The sequence below is a fragment of the Lasioglossum baleicum genome, unplaced genomic scaffold, assembly GCF_051020765.1.
Source record: "Lasioglossum baleicum unplaced genomic scaffold, iyLasBale1 scaffold0047, whole genome shotgun sequence".
In the NCBI taxonomy this organism is placed as follows: Eukaryota; Metazoa; Arthropoda; class Insecta; order Hymenoptera; family Halictidae; genus Lasioglossum; species Lasioglossum baleicum.
In genome coordinates, this window is record NW_027469107.1 from 252,965 (window position 1) to 275,080 (window position 22,116).

General features: G+C 39.1%; 2 long non-coding RNA genes across 6 annotated transcripts; one reads left to right on the forward strand and one right to left on the reverse strand.

Moving 5' to 3' along the window:
* Positions 1–1,533: 1,533 nt before the first annotated feature.
* LOC143219536 (uncharacterized) lies at positions 1,534–10,790 on the reverse strand. Of its 3 annotated transcripts, none has more exons than XR_013011370.1 (5): positions 10,504–10,790; positions 3,188–4,489; positions 2,925–3,045; positions 2,004–2,094; positions 1,534–1,929 (listed from the first exon to the last, which is right to left on the reverse strand). It is a non-coding gene; the product is annotated as an uncharacterized LOC143219536 (long non-coding RNA). The 3 variants fall into 3 exon arrangements; XR_013011371.1 differs by having other exon boundaries at positions 2,582–3,045; XR_013011369.1 differs by lacking the exons at positions 2,925–3,045; positions 3,188–4,489; positions 10,504–10,790 and having other exon boundaries at positions 2,004–2,575.
* Positions 10,791–10,831: 41 nt separating this feature from the next.
* Positions 10,832–14,353, forward strand: LOC143219537 (uncharacterized). 3 transcript variants are annotated; one of them, XR_013011373.1, is made up of 3 exons: positions 10,832–10,961; positions 11,256–11,343; positions 11,662–14,353. It is a non-coding gene; the product is annotated as an uncharacterized LOC143219537 (long non-coding RNA). The 3 variants fall into 3 exon arrangements; XR_013011374.1 differs by lacking the exon at positions 11,256–11,343 and having other exon boundaries at positions 10,908–10,961; positions 11,662–11,729; positions 11,803–14,353; XR_013011372.1 differs by lacking the exons at positions 10,832–10,961; positions 11,256–11,343 and adding an exon at positions 11,450–11,587 and having other exon boundaries at positions 11,662–11,729; positions 11,803–14,353.
* Positions 14,354–22,116: the final 7,763 nt, after the last annotated feature.

The following is a 22,116-nucleotide window of genomic DNA, read 5'->3' on the forward strand; positions in this document are numbered from 1 at the left end:
TTCTAAAATTCATTGTTTTCTTCAGATATATATATACCCCGACAGCACAGTCTGCCCGAGCCCACCGCCGGACCCAGCTAGCCGAGCCCCAGCCCGACACGTTACGGGCTAACGCAATGCTTGGCTCAGCGTTGAGACCAAATCAGGACGATTTAGCCTGGCCCCTGTGCACAAAAGGGCGCGATTTTCACCTGCCGGGGGCTCGAGCCCAGAGCCTGACGGCCGGGCTGGGATTCAGCCTGTTTTTGAGAGGGCAGCACGGTATCACACTAATGTGGCCAATCAGTGCTTCGATTGGGCCCAACTTTTCTCGCGCATGCGCGACACAGGGCGGGTCGCATCAATGTGGCAGTACTTTGCAAATGCGTAGCAGTCTCCCTTGTTACCGACAAAAGTATAATAAGTTAATAAATAAGACCTTTGAGGGCGATTGCTGCCTAGATTGACCTTTATTTGGCGTTTTTGACTACTGAAAAAACCCGTGTTTGTATTATCACGCAATGAGAACGCGAATCCCGCACCCTTGCAATCTTGCAAATCGGCTGAATCCTAGCCCGGCCGGCAGGCCCTGGGCTCGAGCCCTCGGCAGGCGGAAAACGCGCCCTTTTGTGCACAGGGGCCAGGCTGAAACCGAGCCGGTGTGCCGTCGGGGTATATATATATATTCAGATAATAATATAATTCCGACTTATTCTATTGTATTTAGAGGATGGGAAAGAGGGAAGGAGTGCTAAAATAATTAAGCAAGATAAGTAATAAACAACAAAATATTTTATTTGGCAGACACAATGACAGCTACCGAAATCTATAAAACACATTTTTTAAGTTATCGTTACAGGCCCAGATAAAAAAGTTGGCAAAACATCATATTTTAAAATTTTGTATAATTCCTACCAATTGCAATCGTAATAAATTTTAGTTTACTTATTCTCTAGCGAACTAGTCGGTCTAACATCTTAAAAAATTCAAGTCCTTTGGACCAATTTCTAAAAAGTTATGCGATTTTTAAGCGTGTCCACTTATTATCGCCGCTGACTGTAGCTGCCTCAGGGCTCTGCTACATCATCGCATCGGCCGCAACATCCCTGATAGCACAATTGACTCCACGGGGAGTGACGAAAACGCGCATAAGTTGACTCCACTTGGACAACCTGGAACCGTCTGGATGCAGCCCACGTGAAATGCAGCTTCTGCAGTCTAGCTGGAACGCCACTCTATCCTGGATTCCGCTTCCCCGCAAGATGGCAGCACGGTCGCACTGATTAATGCAGCGAATGCCGTTATACAGGGCAGCGCCGTCGGTAAGGGCAGATCGCACTAATGTGACAGATGTCGATAAAGTAGATTTCTATTGTACAAATATGTAGCAGTTTCCCTTTTTACCGACAATACTGATTTTTGAATGAATATTCAGTCACATGCAAGGAGAGAAAACGAAAAAAAAATCTGTGCAAAATAAAAATTCTCTGCATCGATTGCAAGAGATGGAAGCTAAGATTAAAATGTCAACATGCAAAAAAAGACAAAGTGTCGTACAAGGGACAAGAAAATTTACTTTTTCTTATTTTTTAATACACCGCAGGGAGTTGGTAAAGACACATGGACAATGACACAAGGAATATATATATAATAAATATTATAATTTTTTATTATTACTATGCTTTATTATTGGACGAACACCTAAATATCTCTTCAGGTTATTGTGATGCAAAAAATATTTGTTACGTAATGTGCACGGTGTGCCAAATATTTGGTCCATTGACACCATGCACATTACGTAACAAATATTTTTTGCATCACAATAACCTGAAGAGATATTTAGGTGTTCGTATTTAAACGGAACACCCTGTATATTGTGATTATTACACGTTGTTGCCTCTGCTTCCCAAAACTTGTGGCCCGTAGCACGTTCTGGCATAGGTGGGATACCTAAAAAATACAAAGAAAATCAGTAATGTACAATATATGCATGTGTGTTGAATGGCATAATTAGATATACGTACCACGTGAAAAATTAGAGGTCTTCCTCTTCCCCGGTTGCCGCAGCTTCCTTCTCCTCCTTCCCTGGATAGCACATTATATTTATCCTCCGTTCTGTAAATTAGATTTTTAATTACACAGTGAGTAAAGGTGAGTATTTAATCTTCTTCGCTTATTGCTCATCTCAACGAATTTTCTAATTTCTGGTGCTACAATTACAAAAGGTCTTCTGACGTTTTTCATCAACTAATATACCTAACTGATTCAAACATTGCAATGATATTTATAAAAAATCGATTAAAGTTGAACTACAAACAAAAGAATGTACTACCAGAAATAAAAAAATTCGATGATGAGAAGCAAGTGAAGAAGATTAAATATTAGGTTGTCCCAAAAGTTCCTTCCGCAATGCCTTTCTTTAATATTGCTAAATAAATATTAGGTTGTCCCAAAAGTTGTTTTTCGATGCATGCACATAATGCAAATTCATATTAAGAAGTACTAAAATATTAACATAAAGATTATCGTATTGTTTGTATTTATTTAGCTACATTAAAGGAACACAATGCGGAAGAAACTTTTGGGTCAACCTAATACTTGCCTTACTGAATTGGTTTAAGCCATCATTTTGCCGATTTAGAATATTGCTAAGCTAATTCTAATCTGAATGGGCCAAAGCTGAATTGTGTTGGATTTGTTTAAAGTGATAAATGATAATAATGATAATGAAAAGAGAGTGATAAAGTGATAAAGAAACAAACAATTTACTATTTTGGACTCTACATTGAAGTGAACATACTCGCCCCGTAGCACCTCATACGTGATGGCAAATGGCACTGTCGCGTGGTGTGCCGACAAGCGTTCTCACGCTTTTTCACGCGAAGATTCTGGGAGACATTTGAGCAAAATGAAACCGATCAACCAATATAAATATGTACAAATACCTTCCGTTCTTCCTTCCTTCCACGTAGTGCACGTAATCCAAGTAATCCACGTAATCACATAATCCAAGCAAGTCAATCTAATAAATAGTCAAATAGTCAAATGCCGCAACGCAGACCGCACCTGCGAATGTAACGTGTAACTACAGAGCGAAGCTATGTAAATATATCTGTGATTGTGTCAAGAAAAACGCTGCATGTCACAATTTCAAAAAATTTCAGTTTATGCATTTATTGAACTTTATAGTGTAGGATTAGGTATTTACCAGAAAAAACGTCACGAAAATCAATTCAAAAGGCTCGAAAAAATAATACAATTTAACCAATGTCCTTGTCAAAGCATTAGTGATCAAAACTTTAAACGACAATATCTCGAAAGTGAAAGTACAATGTGACATGCGGCGGCGTCCTCCTGACAACCACAGATATTACGACCGAGCTAAGCGAACGAGAACTTGCGAACTGTTGAGAGTTGAGAGAATAACTGAAAACTGCTGAAAACTGAACGGCAGTTTCCCCTTCCCTGACGTATCGTCGTATCCGTGAGCGGTGTCGACCGCGCTTGACCGTGTTGGTGCATGTTCGATTGCACGCGCGCTACACAACAAACGTACCTCTACCATGTCCGTGTGACTACCTGCTCGACCGAACGCGTCGGCGACGCGTTCCTTCGATTTTCACGTTGCCGAAGTTTCGGAAGCATGAGGCGAAAAGTCGGAATCTGGAGACGGCGCGCATTTGAATCTCGGGCACAGCACGCGGCGCGACGCACATTTTGCTATAACTTTTGATCTAAAAGAGATATCGAAGAGAAATTAGGCCTAATTTTTTTTTAAAAATCGGTTTTAACGATGTAAAAAGAAATATATTTTGTATTTTTTAAATAATGTTTTCGTTGATTCTTAAGGTATAGCCGGAAAAGATGGTCAGAAGTATCCAACCAAATTTGTTTTTAGTCACGTCATGTTCAACAGAAAATTATGAAAAAATTCATGAATATTCTACCGAATAGCATACACTACTGAGATTTTTTTCAAAATTTTTGGTTGCAAAATCGATTTTTAAACAAATCGGAAAACATAAAATTGCCGATTTTATGTATATACATACATCAAAGTCTTCAGTTGACCACATTTATATTGTTACGTTAGTTGTGTCTCATCCTGATTATTAATGTGTATTTTTTCAGATTTTTCGGATTACGGAAACATGTTTTAAAAAATTGAAAACCTCCAAAAATTCCAAGAAAATGCATGTTTTGTATTGAAGTGTTAGAGACTCCAGTTTTATAAGAATTCAGTACTTGGATATTATTGAAGCAACCGTTCTTAATTTTTTTATAATTTTTTAGAGGTTGGGTAGCCGTTAACAAAACAAGTACATATATACGGCTGGGAATCTTCTGGCCCCGAATCGAATCCCGCATCTATAATCGTTTTGTTCGGTAAATACTTATTGCTTCGAGTTTTAATGAAAAGTTTAACCAAAAACATTTTTTAATTGTCTACATTTATTTTCAACTTAAAGAATTGATGCAGTTCGCGCTGTCGACTTTCGCTGTCCACTTTCTGTAATTGAAAAAAAAGAAACACAATTTAAGTTATGATTGCGAAGTGCAGAATGGTTTCGAGGTATTCGAAAATACCGCTACAGGTGGTCCCCTGTGTATCTATATCTTCGAGTAACTAATTACAAATTATGTATCTATTATTCGTGATCCGAAATTTGTATCTAGGAGAAAAATTAAGGGCAGATTCGGAATCAGCGCAAAAAACTCTATAAGAATCATCCAACAGTAATTGTTGAAGAAATTTGGTGTTGCGGAGACTGTAAATCAAATGGGAAACTTTCTTCCAGCAGATCTATTAATGGGTCTATTAACTTTTTTCCGTGTAACATTTTGTTTATTGTCTCGTTTCTTTGTTATAATAAATGGAAGCTTATGTTAATTTGTTGTTCTTCATTCTTTAATAAGCCCCTTTTAATTTCCCATCAGTTTCAACTCCATAAAGTAATAGTTTTCTGTAAAATCCGTATCAATGCCTCCGGATCGGAAACTTTCTGCCAGGGGTTGTATTAATTCGAGTAAAAAAGTTATTTTTTAATGTTGGACTATATGGATTTGGACTTTTCGTGAGAAGTTGGAGAAATTAGTTTACTGCACGATGTGAAAAGATATGTAGTGGACATGGCGCGTTGGAAAGAGGGACTTTCCGGACGCATCCTTCTCAAGTGCGCGCTGTGGACGGTTGCGTTGAGGGTTCGGTCGTAAAAGTGACGATTACCAGAACCCTGACTCAACCGTTGCAATGTCCTTGGCAGCGACGACTTTGAATTGTTTTGGGGAAGGAAACTTTCTCCTTACTCTTGAGGAACGGAGAATTCCTCCCCTTATTTTAACGGTCTTTCTCACGTTGCTAATCTTCCCACCAAAACGGATTTTTACCAGTGGAAAAAAAGCTTGTGGCACTCGTTGAGAACGCGTCGCTCTAGAGTTGCCCGCGCTACGTTAATTTATATCTCTGTACTTTGTTAGTACTCGATAGTCATTAACGTTTATAATCTAGTTTTCTCGTTATTGTTATTATTATTACATCTTGTTTTGTTATTGTTACGTGTTATTGTTTTAATAAATATCTATATCGTTGTCTGTTAACCACGCGAAACATCATAGACACTGAATTACCCGTCATCCTAAAGATATTTTTCCAGAAATTGCAGTTGGCCGGAATTGTAGAGAAAATAGGTACTAAATGTTGCATTTCACAACTTTTTTATGTGGGGCCTATATTGAAAATTTAAAAGATAGTTATAATAATTAACCATTTGCAGCTGTTTTAATTTCGAAGCTGTTTTAACTCGAAAATGAAACATCTCGTTCTAGGTAGAATAATTTCGTTCTATACGATTCTTTTCATTTGATGGATATGAAATTGATTGTAATACCTCATACAATAATTAAAGGATTAGTAATTGATTAGCTACCAACATGTTTAACAATGTAAACAATATTTTGCATAATGGGACAGCAATTTTTAGTGGTGATTTCGAGTCACCACTGGAGTGCTAAGGGTTAAAGATGGTAGAAATTGCAGGATATTACAACAATGACAAATATTATAAAGCAGATACGCTAACGTTACCGTTATCGCGTCAGAAGGAATAGCTGCAAGCTGCAAGTACAATTGTATAGAGTATAGAATTTCGGGGAAAACTGGGAAGAGAGGGAGGGTTGCCGGAGGATTAATTATGGCGTGGAAGAACCGACGCGACGGTGCCCGTAAGGATAATCACGGTCGCTTAGAGTGGCCGGACTATGGCAGGGTAAGACGTGGTTTCCCTCGGGTCTCAATTATCCATCGGGCCTTAATTTGTCCGGGCTGTTTGTCTCTCGATCAAGCCGGTTCGTCGAGGTCCTGGTACTGTACTTTGGAAATGAAATGGATGATTATGTGAAAATTTGCTTGTCAAACGAACATTCTGGGAAAAGGTTCAGGTAATTTCGTGCAGAAAATCCAGAGTTGTTTTGGTAACTACCCAGGACTTATTGGCCCTCGCGACGGTCAAAGTAATTGCCCAGTTTTATCGACGTTTTATTACTTCGTCGCGTACCCTGGTATAAAGCAGCGAAAGCAATTTAGATATCGTGAAACGGTTCGAATTTCTTTTCTTGCTGTTCTTGGAAATTCTGAAATTGTCAACTCAGTGGTCGGCACGTATGAGACTTTTCAGGCCGCCTCCTTTCACCGGCCGCACGTCTCGTTCTCCGTAACGGCCTTTATCCTCGAGACAGCTCAGGCCCGTATCTATCCCAGACCGTGCGAACTGCGTACAAAATTTCTGTTTATGAAACATTAGAAATTCCATTTCTTTATACACATATTTTTAGCGTGTCTTTCTTAACATGTATGAATTAAATGAAACGAGGCTTCATTAACTGATCTATTTTTATTGAATGGAGTAGAATTACACTGTCCAACAAATTTCAACTTTTTTTATGTTCCCCAATTACTGAAGGGTCCTTCTTATAGAGTTTTTCGCGCTGATTCCGAATCTGTTTTCAATTTTTTTCCTATACGCACAGTTTTTCAGGAACAAGGCTTTGAAAAAAAACATATTTTTCAACTTCAAACAAATATTGTGATGTTATTATAAAAGATATTGAATTGTTCTTTCTGGCAAAAGATTCTGTAGACTTTCCCGAATACAGTGATATCCAATATTAATACATTATGATTGATTAAACATGTTTAAACAATGATTAAATACGGAGAGATTTCGTCGCGTCGGCGCACAGTGGAAAATTTGGACCAGACTCGATTCAAAATCAAAGAACTTTCGATAGAAATGAGGTAGAGCGATGAAATTTTTTTTAAATGAAAGCTGAAACTTTGCAGAATATGGGAAAAATAGGGAAGTTATGGTACGAACGTTTTTTAACCGAGAAAATTCGTTAAACATGTAGAATTTAAAGAAATCGATTTTGCAATGTCCTGAGGTCGTAGACAAATTTTGAGACCAGATTTGAAATCGGCGTGAAAAAATCTACGGGAAATGATATATAGCAAAAATTTTAAAAAAATTTTCCGCGCGTGGTATTGGAAAAACCACAATTTTCTCGAAATTGTGCAAGTTTAACGAATTTTCTCAACGTTAAAAAACGTTCTTACCATAATCTCCCTATTTTTCCCATATTCTGTAATGTTTCAGCTTTAATTTTTAAAAAATTTCATCGCTCTACCTTATTTCTATCAAAAGTTCTTCGATTTTGTCTCCGATTTGGACGAAAGGTCACACTGTGCGCCGTCTCCAAATTCTGACTTTTCGCCTCATGCTTTCGAAACTTCGGTAACGTGAAAACTCAGCCCGTCTGAGTGCCTGTTCAATTGCTTGCGCGCTACACACAAGCGTACCTCTACTCTGTCTGTGTGAACTACCTGCTCGACTGATCGACGCCGACGCGTTCCTTCGATTTTCACGTTGCCGAAGTTTCGGAAGCATGAGGCGAAAAGTCGGAATCTGGAGGCGGCGCGCATTTGAATCCCGGCACAGCGAGCGACGCGGCGATAACAGAACATACGGACAATAGGACGTCCTTATATTAGGGTATGTATTCGGATAATGGGGGTACGGATACGGGAGTCTCTACTGTATTCAAAGAACAAGTAGACATAATTGAAATCGTAATTCTAATTGCAATATTTTGTAGGACTCAATATAAATAGTACCGTATACTCATCTTTTTTTATCGATGAATATGATCACTAACTAAAATAAATTCCTAATAAGAAAAAAAAATGTTAACAACCCATTAAAAAGTGTTAAAAACGCGACTGAACATGTTGGTGAGAGTCCCATTTGGGGGTGAACGGAACTTTTAAGCTAGTGCTTGAAGCGGACCCTGGGATTCGGCAAGACCGCAGATGTGGCAACCAAACCTTGGGGTTTTCCAGCCATCTGGAAACTATCGAAACGGTGTAGCTTCGAATAATTTTCTGCCAGGGCGGCGAAGACTTCGGTCGCCGTGGCCAAGTGGTGCAATAAACACGGCCAGGTAACCCGACGCGCGTCGGCCAGCCAGACATATCGGCATGAAACCACTAACAAGTTAATTGCAGACCTTGTTTATTTTTCGTAATTGTTTCATGTAAATGACGCTAGCTGCTTCGTGTGGCGTTCTTCCGATTAAAAAAAGACTAATCTCAAGATAGAATTTGGACTGTGGATAGTGGATTTATTCAAAGTCTTCGAATAACGGCACAATCAATTTTCTACCGAAACCGAAATAATACCGGTATTCTTTCGGTTTTTCCAATGCTTAGGTTGTTCCAAATGAAAAAGGAACTACAGGCCACTTAATGTTCCGTCGTAAAACCCTCCGCGCGAAGGAACAAGCGCGAGTCCGAATTCACAGGCGAGGCCGTCATAAAACATTCAGCTAAAGACCTTCCAGATGTACCTCCCAACAAAGTGATTTTTAGCCAGCCGAAAGAAGCACAGCCGATGTAGCCAGATGTATTTGGACCTTTTATACCGTTAAAGTACTAAACTTTATACCGTAGCTACCTGCAACCGAACATACTCCTTGGTTTCAAATTCTTGCTTTAGTTTATTAAAAGGAAGTAGACTCGTTTTCAGGATTGCAAGGGTGCGGGATTCGCCTCTTATTCTCATCTCTCGATAATAATACAAACACGGGGTTTTTCACTAGTCAAAAACGCTAGATAAAAGATCGATCTAGGACACTATCTGCCTCAAAAGTTCTATTTTTTCGTTTACGAGGCGTAATTGGCATTATTCGGCAGCATGTAGCTATGAAAATAGCTTGTATGCTTCCGAATAATGCAAATTACGGTGACGACTAATGCAAATTTCGCCTCGTAAACGGAAAATAGGACTTTTGAGGCAGATAGTGTCCTAGATCGATCTTTTATCTAGCGTTTTTAACTAGTGAAAAACCCCGTGTTTGTATTATTATCGAGAGATGAGAAGAGACGAATCCCGCACCCTTGCAATCCTGGAAAAAGGCTATACTGGAACTGCAATTACTCGAATTAATATTCGGACGTTCTAAAAAAGACGAGAACTTTTTTAATATTGTACTAAACGATTTGAACTTTTTTGGGGAGCTGGAGCAATTAGTTTACTACAGGATGTGAAAAGAAATTTTTTCAAAAATTGCAATTGATCGGAATTGTATGAAAAAATACTAAGAGTTGCATTTTACAACTTTTTTATGTGGGCCCATATTGAAAAATTGAAAAATACGCTTTGTAGATCTGTGTCGACTAAACATATTTTGAAAATTTCGTCAAAATCGGTTGACGTTGCAATGAGCTACAAACGTTTGAAGATGGTAAAAATCGCAGATTTTCAGCCTACATCGAAGAATTCTTACATCTTTCAAGGCCTGTCGTTTTTTCCCGCATCAACCGATTTCGATGAAACTTTCACAGTGCACATTATTTACGCAGGCCTACAAAACGTACTTTTTAAATTTTCAATATAGGCCCGCGCGAAAAAGTTGTAAAATGTAACTTTTAGTATTTTCTCTGCAATTCCGACCAAATGCAATTTTTGAAAAAATTTCTTTTCACATCCTGCAGTAAACTAATTGTTCCAGCTCCCCCAAAAAATTCAAATCGTATAGTACAATATTTAAAAAGTTATCATCTTCTTTAGATCGTCCGAATATTAATTCGTGTAACTGTACGTATTAGGGGATAATTAATGTATTACTAGTTTATTGATTTATGTGTAGGTTTACTCTTAATGTAACTGTAAAGAAAATTACGGCGAGGGGGGAAGAACGTAACATTCAATTTGTACATATAGTTTCCATCTCTCTTGCGATCAATGCAGACAATTTTTATTTTGCACAAAGATCCGCAGTCTAGGAAAAATAATATAGATATAATAGAAATAAATAAAATTTAATATTTTTTTATATCGGGTTTATTATTTCGTTTTCATTCAGAATCGGTATTTGGAATTGTCGGTAAAAAGGAAGACTGCTACATATTTGTACAATATGTAGAAATTCATTTCACCGACATTACCAACATTACTGACATAACCTCACCGACGGTGCTGCCCTGTATAACGGCATCCGCCGCTCCACGCAGACTCCACGAGCTGCCTTCCATTTGGACGGAAGAAGCTGCCCTCTAGATGCTGTGACGGCGGTGGACGGCGGACTTTGTTACATCTATGCGCATTTCTGGAAGCCCAGGTGGCATGAACTCCACACTCTTTCTAGATGTACTCCAACCGTTGCTCCGAGCAGCCAATAAGCGGCGTCTGGAACCATACTGCCCTCCAAATTCACTCCACGCTCTGGACTATTCCTGGCAGTTCCAAACTGTGCTATCAGGGATAGCTACGTTACTGGTTTGACGCGCATGCGCGAAAAAAAACGTGGAATCTGGGCACACTGTGTACCACTGTGTGCAAGTCTGTATCAGTCTGTAGTCTGGTCTGTACCATGGTCTGTACTGGTCTGTACGTTTTACATCAGCTTAAATAGGGCTATATTCGCAAGTAAGCTGCTTTATATATTATTTTTATTCTTTCGTATTTTAACGTTCAGTGGATCGGTACTGTGAAATGTTTAGTCGTGGTTTACCGGTTAAATAAGATATATCATAGTGAGCGTATGTATTTTAGTGAGTGATTTGAAGGTTATGAGGTGTTATACAATTGCGCGTTATCTTAATAACTTCTTCTGATATTTATTTAATTGCGCGTTATTCTTCTAATGTTCCGGTTAGCCCTATCTTTTCTCTATTTTTCGTTTACCGTCTGTTGTTCGGCTAAAATAATTATTTTGCACAGGTTTATGAAGTCTCGCCACGTGTCGTCGGATTTGTGAATTCCTTCGCTAATCTGTTGGGTCTGGACTGAATTTGTGAAATTATTTTTGGTATAAAATTCTCTTCTTTCTTCATTCCATTTATTGCAATGTAGTAGTGTATGATTTACATTGTCCACTTCATTGCAACCGTATTCAACCATTTCAACCGTTCATTGCAGATTTCTGTGTTACATTCATTGATCTTTCTTAAGTAGTTGGCAAAGATACCATGCCCAGTAAGAAATTGTATGGTGTAATATGTTATATCATTGCGTGGCAAAGCATTCCAGCGATTGATATCTGGAATCGAGAGGTGCATTAGTTTTTGGTTGTAGTTTGTATTTCAGCATAGTTGAAATTTAGTATAAATTGCTCTTCTGATTTCAGCTCGAATTTCTTTACGTCATATCTTAAATACGTTTGGCTCTATTTTCTCTTCCGTGTTCATTCCAGCGGTGAGTATAACTTTAAATGTTTTGCTACTGTTTTTGTCATCGATAGTATTTCTAATATAGTTATTATTTCTAGGTAGTGATTCGGAACTATTGCTTGAGACGTTCTCATTCTAGTTTCTTCTGATATTAATGCTTCTCCTAGGTATGGTTTGCTTGTTTTCTCTATTGATGTACATATTTTTCTTCATGCTATTCTTCCATTCCGCCAGCAAGCGTCTTTCAATGATGATATCTATTATATTGGGAATGCCAGTTATTACGTTAAGGTAAGTCATAGTTTTATACGCTCTAACGACTTTAATTAGAGCCTGCTTTTGTGTTTGTTCTAACCTTTTCCTATTTCTGTTCAAGTTGATAGCTTTGAACCCATATACTTTGAACTCATATACATCATAGTACAGAAACATAGCTTTAAAATTTGGCCCTGCTATATTAGGCGTGAGCCTCGCCGGCATACTTGCAGCATTTGTAGTTTGATCAGTAGCTTTTTTGATATATGCAAAGTGTTGGTTATTCTTTTCTAAATAGATGCCAATGTATCTAATGCTGTTAATGGTGTTATGTTAATATTATTTCCAAGGTTAATGTGCAAAGGTTGGTGGATCCTTTTTCTATTTAAAAGAATGAGCTCGGTTTTATTGTTTGTTAGTTCTAGACTAGTATATTATATATCTAGTGTAACGGATGTTTTTGTAGGTTTGCTTCCATTCTGTTTTTGATAACTTTTTCGAATAATTTTTGACTGATTATTTAATATTGCAAGCGACCCGTAACTACTAGGGATGCCATCGAGTTTGTCTGGTTTCTTAATTAACCCTTTCACTACAGTGGGCACCTAAAGGCGCTTAAAAATATTGCTGTTATGGTACGGTTAATCTAGTTCGGTCCACACTAGGCCTGGGAAATTTTATCGATTATTATTACGGCAAATCTTCAGACAGACGCAAGTGAACGCTAATTCAGCTGTTACATATTCCGTAAGTCATATATTATTTAAATATGTTTATTTGTGTATTTTGCAGTTATTTTTAAATAAATGATGTTTTAATATAGTGGAATTCAGGGTTTCGGTTATTTAAATATACTTTCTCACAAATTCACTCCTAACAAAATGTTTCTCCGTTCTCGGTGTACATACATCGCGAATAAATTCCTACCATATGGTATGGCTGGTGCGTCTCAAAGTCTGCCGTAATCAAAGGGTTAAGAGAAGTTTTTGTAATTTCCAGTTGGTAGGGAAATTTCCAGTTTTTAGATATATGTTTACCATTTCAGTGACAAAATTTAGATGTGTAAGGACAATTCTTTTGAGTAATATTACATCTATACTATCGAACCCAGGAGCTTTATTATCATTTAGTTTTTTGATAATCTCACTTATATATATTTCTTTTTCTGTTATGTGTATACAGGGTGCGGCGCAAATTAGTCCCCATGATTTTTCAGCCCCTTTGGATGGTCGGACAGAAAAATGTTTCTTACCAAAGAGTTAATCAGTATTTAACCGACAAGAAATTGCAATATTTTAAATTTAAAAAGAAATCGATTTTCAACAAAAAATCAAGGTCGCTGTCATATCTTTTAATGGAACTGGGTATTTTTAACTTCATAATATTGTAGGCGACGCACAGTGGGGTATTTCGCTGAAAAACTGGAATAAAATATTGTAGAATTATTTATGGGCTCAGGGTCATAAATAAGTAGGCCTGCGCACTGCTTGCGACATGCGAAACGCGTCCTTCCTACATAGTAACGACGGATGCTGGTGGGGGACAGTGGGCGCTACGGTGGGGACAGTTTTGCCTCAATTGAGGCAAAATTGCCCACGCTTGGTATAGCAGGTCGTTGAATTCGTTTCGACGTCGCCTACAAAAAATATTATGAAATTAAAAATATCCAGTTCCATTAAAAGATATGACAGCGACCTTGATTTTTTTGCAAATTAAAAAATTGCAATTTCTTGTCGGTTAAATACTGATTAACTTTGGTACGAAACACTTTTCTGTCCGACCACCCGAAATGGCTAAAAAATTGTGGGGACTAATTTGCGCCGCACCCTGCATATTGTGGGAGATTTTAAATCAAACAATCCAGAGAGATCATTTAACTAATTATATTTATTATGAACACAATCGTAATAGAAGAAACATAGGGTGCGTCCCGTTTCACGCTTCAACGCATGAATCGCTTAGAATTCCCTAGATCCCCACCACTTCTCGCGCATTAACATCGCATCAGCTACCACAGCTCTGAAGTGAAGCGTTTGATGCGAAGTTAGTAGCGCTAAATTTGAAAGCAGTTTCTGTCAAGCGATTAAAACAAAATGGATAATATTACTGCTACGGAATTACGTGAGGAAATTGAACACCCCAACCCCAACAAGTCATTCACGTGGCCTGATGGGGCAGTACTTCTACTAATAGATCTATATAGAGAAAAGGAAGCCGAATTTAAAAACGGCTTGAAGAGGAACAACGTAATTTGGAAGGAGATTGCAGCCCAACTGCAGCAATGTAATTATGCTGTAAATGGGCTGCAATGTTCGACAAAATTTGCCGGTCTACGTCGCACATACAAAAATATAAAAGACCATAATTACATTGCTGCAGTTGGGCTGCAATCTCCTTCCAAATTACGATGTTCCTCTTCAAGCCGTTTTTAAATTCGGCTTCCTTTTCTCTATATAGATCTATTAATAGAAGTACTGCCCCATCAGGCCTTGTTGGGGTTGGGGTGTTCAATTTCTATAATAGTTACCCGTTAATTAGCTGTTATGAGAATATATGATAATAAGAAAAATGAAATATTAAATAGAATAGCAAATATATTGTTTATTGTATATTGTATATTGTTGTATTTATTGATTAATGACTAAATAATAAATTCATTGTCCAAAAATGGAAGAAAAATATATTCTGTTATGTTACGCTGTTCATTCAGTGATTATATTAATGTTAATATATATAAAATAAATAATGTGCTTTACTTGCATCTGATTTTTTCAAATCTACCGCTAATGCATCGGCTTCGCATCAAACGCTTCACCTCAGAGCTGTGGTAGCTGATGCGATGTTAATGCGCGAGAAGTGGTGGGGATCTAGGGAATTCTGAGCGTTCTGATGTGCGCATTGAATGCAACGGAACGCTTCTCTATGCGATTCATGCACTTGAAGCGTGAAACGGAACAGACCACTTTGTCTGGGCAGGGCCCGCTCCAGCGGTTACGACGCCCCAGGCAAAAAAATAAATTGCCGCTCCTTTTTAAGCACTAAGCACCGCGCTGAACAGAATGACCCTTTTTTTTTAGCAAAATCGTCTGGCAAGGGTAGTCTGAAATTTTCTATTAATTGAATATTTAAAACATCAATATTTTTCTCACACTTGCAGCCAAAGCCAAAATGGCGCCCCTAAGTTTTGGCTCCCCGGGCAAATGCCCGGGTTGTCCCCCCCCCCCTAGAGCGGGCCCTGGTCTGGGACACCCTGTATATTAGTGGTTGGTATATGTAAATAAATAGGCTTTATTTTATTTTATTTTTTATTTTTGTTAAATAAAAACATTGAACAAGTAGAATTGAACAATTGTAGTAGTGATTCGAGTGATACTACGGATATGAGTGACAGCGAAGATGAATTCAGCGAAGATGAATTAGAAGATACTTTTTTAATGACTTCTTCTCATTCGTAGCGCATTCATAATTGTTATTCGTTTCTCTTTTCCCAATTCTACTGCACTACTGCGTACAAGGCTAGCTTCCTCGTCAAATATGAACTGTATTTCTGCGGGCATTTCATCATTTTGAAGCAGGCAAATATTGTGTAATTTTCAGCATGCTAAAGTGAATTCTGGAATATTTATGGCGTCTGTTAATGACAAACAATCCAATAGTGCCCTAAAGCGCATTTTCAGGGACCCTATAGCACGTTCAACTGCCATCCTCGTGGATGACAAACAATAGTTAAAATTTATTTGCCGGTTTGTCAGATGTCCATTATTCCGAAAAGGCACCATTACGTGGGGATGAATGGAATATGCAGCATCTCCGATAATATGAGAATTATTCGGAAAATACTCTGCAGGTAATTCAAGAAAACGGGCTACTGGAGAGTTCCGAAAAACTCTAGAGTCGTGGACCGATCCAACCTGTCCAGCATATACGTGTGTAAATTGACCAAGGGAATTACATATTACTTGCACGTTGATGGAATGAAAGCCTTTTCGATTAATGTATGAGTTTGCATCTTCAGAGGGAGCTCGGATTTTAATATGCGTCCCATCAATAGCTCCAATAACATTGGGAAAACCGCATGATTTTTCAAATTCTTGCATTACATTAACAGCAACTTGACCTCTTGGCCATGTAATAAATCGAGGAGCAATACAATGGAGAACAAATGTAACACGTCTTAATGCTCGAAAAGCAGTTGCTTTGCCAACTCCAAATTTTGTCGATACAGATCTGAAACAATGATATATTTATCATATAGATTAAATAACGTGACAGTCTGTAATATATTAACATATATTGCTTCATGTAAATACCGATAAGAATCAGGAGTAGCCATGAACCAAATAGCAATAAAAAGTTGCTTTTGTGCTGGTATTGGTTTTCTACCAGAGGATTTATTAGTTTCACATAACGCTGGACCAATTATTCTTAGTACCATTTCAAAAGTTTCAGGAAAAATTCTAAAATAACGTGATATAAAATTTATTAAAAAATGTAATCATTTTAGTAACCAATTATCAAAAAGTATTTTTATTTTTAAAACAAATTATGTTACTTACCGAAAATGTTCTTTGAATACTGTTCTAGAGTAACCAGGGATAACTCGCTCGACATAATCTTCTATTTTTTCGGTTAAAACCATCTCTCCTCGCGTTTCGCCAACCATTAATATTGTATTAATTAACTCCAAATCAAAATTTAAAAAAGTATCTTCTAATTCATCTTCGCTGAATTCATCTTCGCTGTCACTCATATCCGTAGTATCACTCGAATCACTACTACAATTGTTCAATTCTACTTGTTCAATGTTTTTATTTAACAAAAATAACGTTAAAGCCGATAACGTTTTGTCATCCATGGCAGCAGCCATTTTTTATTTCAAATTTACCGTTACTAACTTCGCATCAAACGCTTCACCTCAGAGCTGTGGTAGCTGATGCGATGTTAAGGGGGTAGTCTACCCTCGATTTGTAACTAGAAAATTACTAGAATCTTACTAGATTTTGGGTCGAAAATATGGGTTTCGTACTAAACGTTGTTTGACCTTATTAGAACAAATTGTGGGCTGTGTGAGGGCTCATTCGAAAGAGGAAGGTTAGACGCAGCGCGCTTTTCTCACGAGGTTAACGAGATTATGTTAATAATTAATAATATGAGGGCCCAAAGTAGAGAAAAAATCTAGGGAAAAAACCCGCAGATTTCAATGCATTTTCTGTCTCTAAAAGACTTTTTTGGCTTATGAGATGAGAAAAGCGCGCTGCGTTGAACATTCCTCTTTCGAATGAGCCCTCACACAGCTCAAAATATGCTCGTATAAGGTCAAACAACGTTTAGTTCCGAACCCATTTTTTCGACCCAAAATCTAGTAAGATTCTAGTAAATAGCAAATATCTAGCAAATAACTAGAATCTTACTAGAAAGAATGGGTTCGGAACTAAACGTTGTTTGACCTTATACGAGCATATTTTGAGCTGTGTGAGGGCTCATTCGAAAGAGGAAGGTTCAACGCAGCGCGCTTTTCTCATCTCATAAGTCAAAAAAGTCTATTAGAGACAGAAAATGCATTGAAATCTGCGGGATTTTTTCCTAGATTTTTTCTCGACTTTGGGCCATCATATTATTAGTTATTAACATAATCTCGTTAACCTCGTGAGAAAAGCGCGCTGCGTCTATTCTTCCTCTTTCGAATGAGCCCTCACACAGCCCACAATTTGTTCTAATAAGGTCAAACAACGTTTAGTACGAAACCCATATTTTCGACCCAAAATCTAGTAAGATTCTAGTAATTTTCTAGTTACAAATCGAGGGTAGACTACCCCCTTAAGGAGGTAGTATCACCGTTCACCGCAGGGGGCTCTGGTCATGAGGTTAACGAGAATATGTTTATATCTAATCCAAACCAAAACACTTCGTGTAAAGGTTGACCAAGTTCCCCGGCCCATCCACTTCAGTGATATCCAAACCAAAACACTTCGTGTAAAGGTTGACCAAGTTCCCCGGCCCATCCACTTCAGTGATATGAAGGATGGACCAAGTTCCTCTCGCCTATCAAAGTTGTGATACGATGGATGGACCAAGTTCCTCTCGCCTATCAAAGTTGTGATACGATGGATGGACCAAGTTCCTCTCGCCTATCAAAGTTGTGATACGATGGATGGACCAAGTTCCTCTCGCCTATAAGGGCTGTGATATCGGGAAGGACCAATTCCCAGAGGCCAATGATTGTTGTATTCAAACTTTACAACCTACGGAACTTGGCGTCTGCGCTGGCAATAGTATTTTGAATTGCAAGAGAAAAATTTATATCCGGATTCCCAACTGCTCAAGCAAAAATCTTACGAATTTTTTTAAATCTGCCGTTGCTGCGTCTCCTGCAGTATCGTCTCCTTCTGCGCCGTATCCGGATATAAATTTTTCTCATGCAAGTCAGAGTAGTAGTGCCAGCGCAGACGCCAAGTTCCGTAGGTTGTAAAGTTTGAATACAACAATCATTGACCTCTGGGAATTGGTCCTTCCCGATATCACAGCCCTTATAGGCGAGAGGAACTTGGTCCATCCATCGTATCACAACTTTGATAGGCGAGAGGAACTTGGTCCATCCATCGTATCACAACTTTGATAGGCGAGAGGAACTTGGTCCATCCATCGTATCACAACTTTGATAGGCGAGAGGAACTTGGTCCATCCTTCATATCACTGAAGTGGATGGGCCGGGGAACTTGGTCAACCTTTACACGAAGTGTTTTGGTTTGGATATCACTGAAGTGGATGGGCCGGGGAACTTGGTCAACCTTTACACGAAGTGTTTTGGTTTGGATATCATGTTATTTTTGTAAGAAATGGCCAGATATTCGGAGGATTCAGAGACGGAAGTTAATTTGCAGAAAATAGCATGATGATGCGTCTGACTTAAGACACGCACAGTATATTGCAATATTGTTACACGCAAGTTTTATTTGTAAGGTGTCCGTTGATTAGCGTAATCCAGACTGCCTCGAACTGAAATGTCGAGTTTGAACTTGCTGCCTTTTCAAATGGCAAAGTTAGAATTCTCGCTGAATCACTTTATAATTTAAGTGTTTTAAGAAATTGTTTTTCCGGTTTTTCGATTTTCGATTATAGTCATGTTTAATAGTTAGAAGCCTTTTAGGGGGCAAATAACGGATGGGTTTTATGAGGAAGCGCGGCCTCGACGACCACGAGGTCTGCCGCGGGGTCGTGATGGACCTCTTGTTGATCCACGACTTCTTACACTGATAGAAGACCTAGGGGGTCGCATGCGTGTACGTTCTCTTCCGCGACCACGACCCCGTACCACGGGCTGTGACGTATCATCCTGGATCTCGTCAATCCCAGGCATGGCAGTCCACGGACGGTCCAATGATCGCTTAAATCGCGTTATGACCGTCGGATAGGGTTTTAAATCAGGCCTGAAGCGGTAGCGTAAACGATTAATTTCTGTTAAAGCAGATGGAGAGGCTTTGATTGAGTTGGGATCTAAGTTGATCAATTGTAAACCGTTCAACGAAGTGACTCTTGAGAGTGCCACGTAGGCCTGACCTGGCGCAAAAACATGCTCGCCTAAATCAACAATGACGTTATTTAGACTCAAACCCTGGCTCTTGTGTATTGTAAAAGCATATGCCAATGTAATAGAGAACTGCTTTCTGTGAACAAATGCTTTGGGTAGAATCTGAAACTTTGCTTTCACAGGTTCCAAGGAATGGATGCCACTTGCAAAAGCTATCTGCAATGATTTCGCCTGCGTTTTATCATTCACATCCCAAGTAACGCCTTGGAGTGTACCTATTGCTCCGTTAACCAGTCCAATGGTGACATCAATGTTACGTCGAAGCATTACTTTCGCCCCTAACTTTATTACTATCTCCTGTTCTAGTCCGGCTGTTGCTGTGCTGTCATCATCAGTCTTCTTTAGCAACGTCTCGACCCGTTTCCTTAGATATTTAGAACAATCAATAGAATCAATGGCCTTCAAGCTAATGACAGGTGTAGGTAACCTATCAAGCATTGCTTGATTCAAAACAGAACACATGTGCCGGGTTGGTAAAATGCACACGGTATCCACAGGTGACGTGGAAAACGCCTGAGCAACAACAAGCAGGTTAGCAGAAATGTTGTTTGGAACCAGATTCATTTTTCTACTGTTGAAGAGATCGATATCGTTAGGAGTGAGTGCCCCAACCCGGGCTCTATCTAAAGCGGCAGCGAACGTTGCATCGGACCGTTGCCTCATGTTTATGGTTAGTTCGTCATAACGAAATAGTTCTTGCCAGATATTAATGGAACACATGCCGCCGACATACTTGTCCATAGCTTTTGGGCTGAGTTTAACATAGACTGGGTCTTCATGTACAGGAGGTAATTGCAGTAAATCTCCAAATAACAAAATTGACCGTTTTCCAAACCATCCATTAGCATCGCCGTCAGTGCCATATATTTCTGTAAGTCGTAAATGTATATACATGAACATCAGATTAGACACCATAGAGATTTCGTCAATGATGAAGAGCACTGTGTTTTTCAGTTCTTCTCGAAATCGTTGAAGAGTGATGTCAGGAAGATGAGCAAACGGGGGTATCGAACCATGTTCCACTGGCAACTGGAGCAACTTGAAGATCGTCAGGCCGTTAATATTGTAAGCTGCCACACCAGTTGGAGCACTCACTGCAACAGATTTGGAAAGGTTTTTGGCCACCCATTCGCGAATCGTTGAAATAAGGAAGCTCTTGCCGGTGCCACCAGTACCACTGACAAATTGATGGATAATCCGTCCTTCAGATCAAGCTGCTTTGACATTTTCGAAGACACGCAACTGATCAGGGTTTAGGGCGTTGACCATAGCATCAACATCAGACACTGGCCGAGGAGCATTAACGAGTTGCAAATCAGCTAGTCCATCATCCTGCGGGGAAAACTGTAGGGCATTATCAGGACCATCTTCATCGTTAACAATTGGTTCATTGTCATCTGCATTCATGCGCTCTACTGCTTCATCTATCAGTTTAAAAGCCTTCTCAGTTGATTCTTCAAATGCTATTTGTGCATTAGAATATACAACAGCATCCTTCAAAGCGTCTTTAGCATTGATAAAAGCCTCTGCGTAAGTAGTTGCCCCATCAAGCAAATTAGAAGGTACACGCCAAGGCTTAAACATTAGCAAAAGTGCATAAAAGTATTCCTCAGGTTTATTTTCTAGGATATGTCGGTAGTGATTTATAATAAATGGGCTCTGTCGTTTCACGATATAATGCCCATTTCCGACTGGATAATATTCCCGCTTGTCAGAGGGCTTGGAATACACTTTTTCATACCACTGTGTGAAGTAGTACAATGTGATTCCCTGCAAATTTGCTGGCCGATTAGCGTAGTAGTCGTCGACCCACGAAGGGAAATATAACTCGGTAGAGTCTTCTGGGAGATTACGCAAAACGTAACTAGGTTTCAGACGGCGATTTCGATTAAGGCTTGTGTCTAACCACTTAATGTTCGTATTGGGGTCTGTACCGGACAGTGGAAGCCCAAGCAGTGTATCAGCTGCTTCCATGGCGCCGCATTCGCGATTTTGAAGGCCCCTCATGCCCATGCTGAACAAGCGACTGTTTAACGATTTTGTCGAAACAATGTTCTCAAAGTCTCCGCGCGCTTTACTTTTCTCACACTTTGTTCCATACTTAGTGATGTAATGGTTCAAAATTGCGGACTTTTCACCCATAAATTGTAAGTCCATGTTGCCATGCCAAGCTAATAAAATAGCGCTGTTATAGTCATTAATGGCTACCTCTTCTTGTGTGCGAGGGAGGCTGTACAGCCGCTGCGAACTATTACTGCTTAATGTCTTCCTAGCTGCAATAGACTCAGTCACACTTTTTATTATAAGTTTATCGGTGACTGTTCGGGGGAATGCAAAACGGCAAACTTTAGTTATTTTACCCGTTTTAGACTTTTTCGCCCGCATGCAGTAGGCATTGTGTTTGTGGAACTGGAAATTTTTGACCCTCTTATGTAGGGTCGGAAACAAGTTTGCATCAGGCAACCTGCAAGTCAGGTGTTTGGCGATAAATTCCCCTACTTCTTCAGTACTTGACACGCCAAGTATAGGAGCATTCTTGACCCACAGCATAAGATGGAAGTGTTGCGTT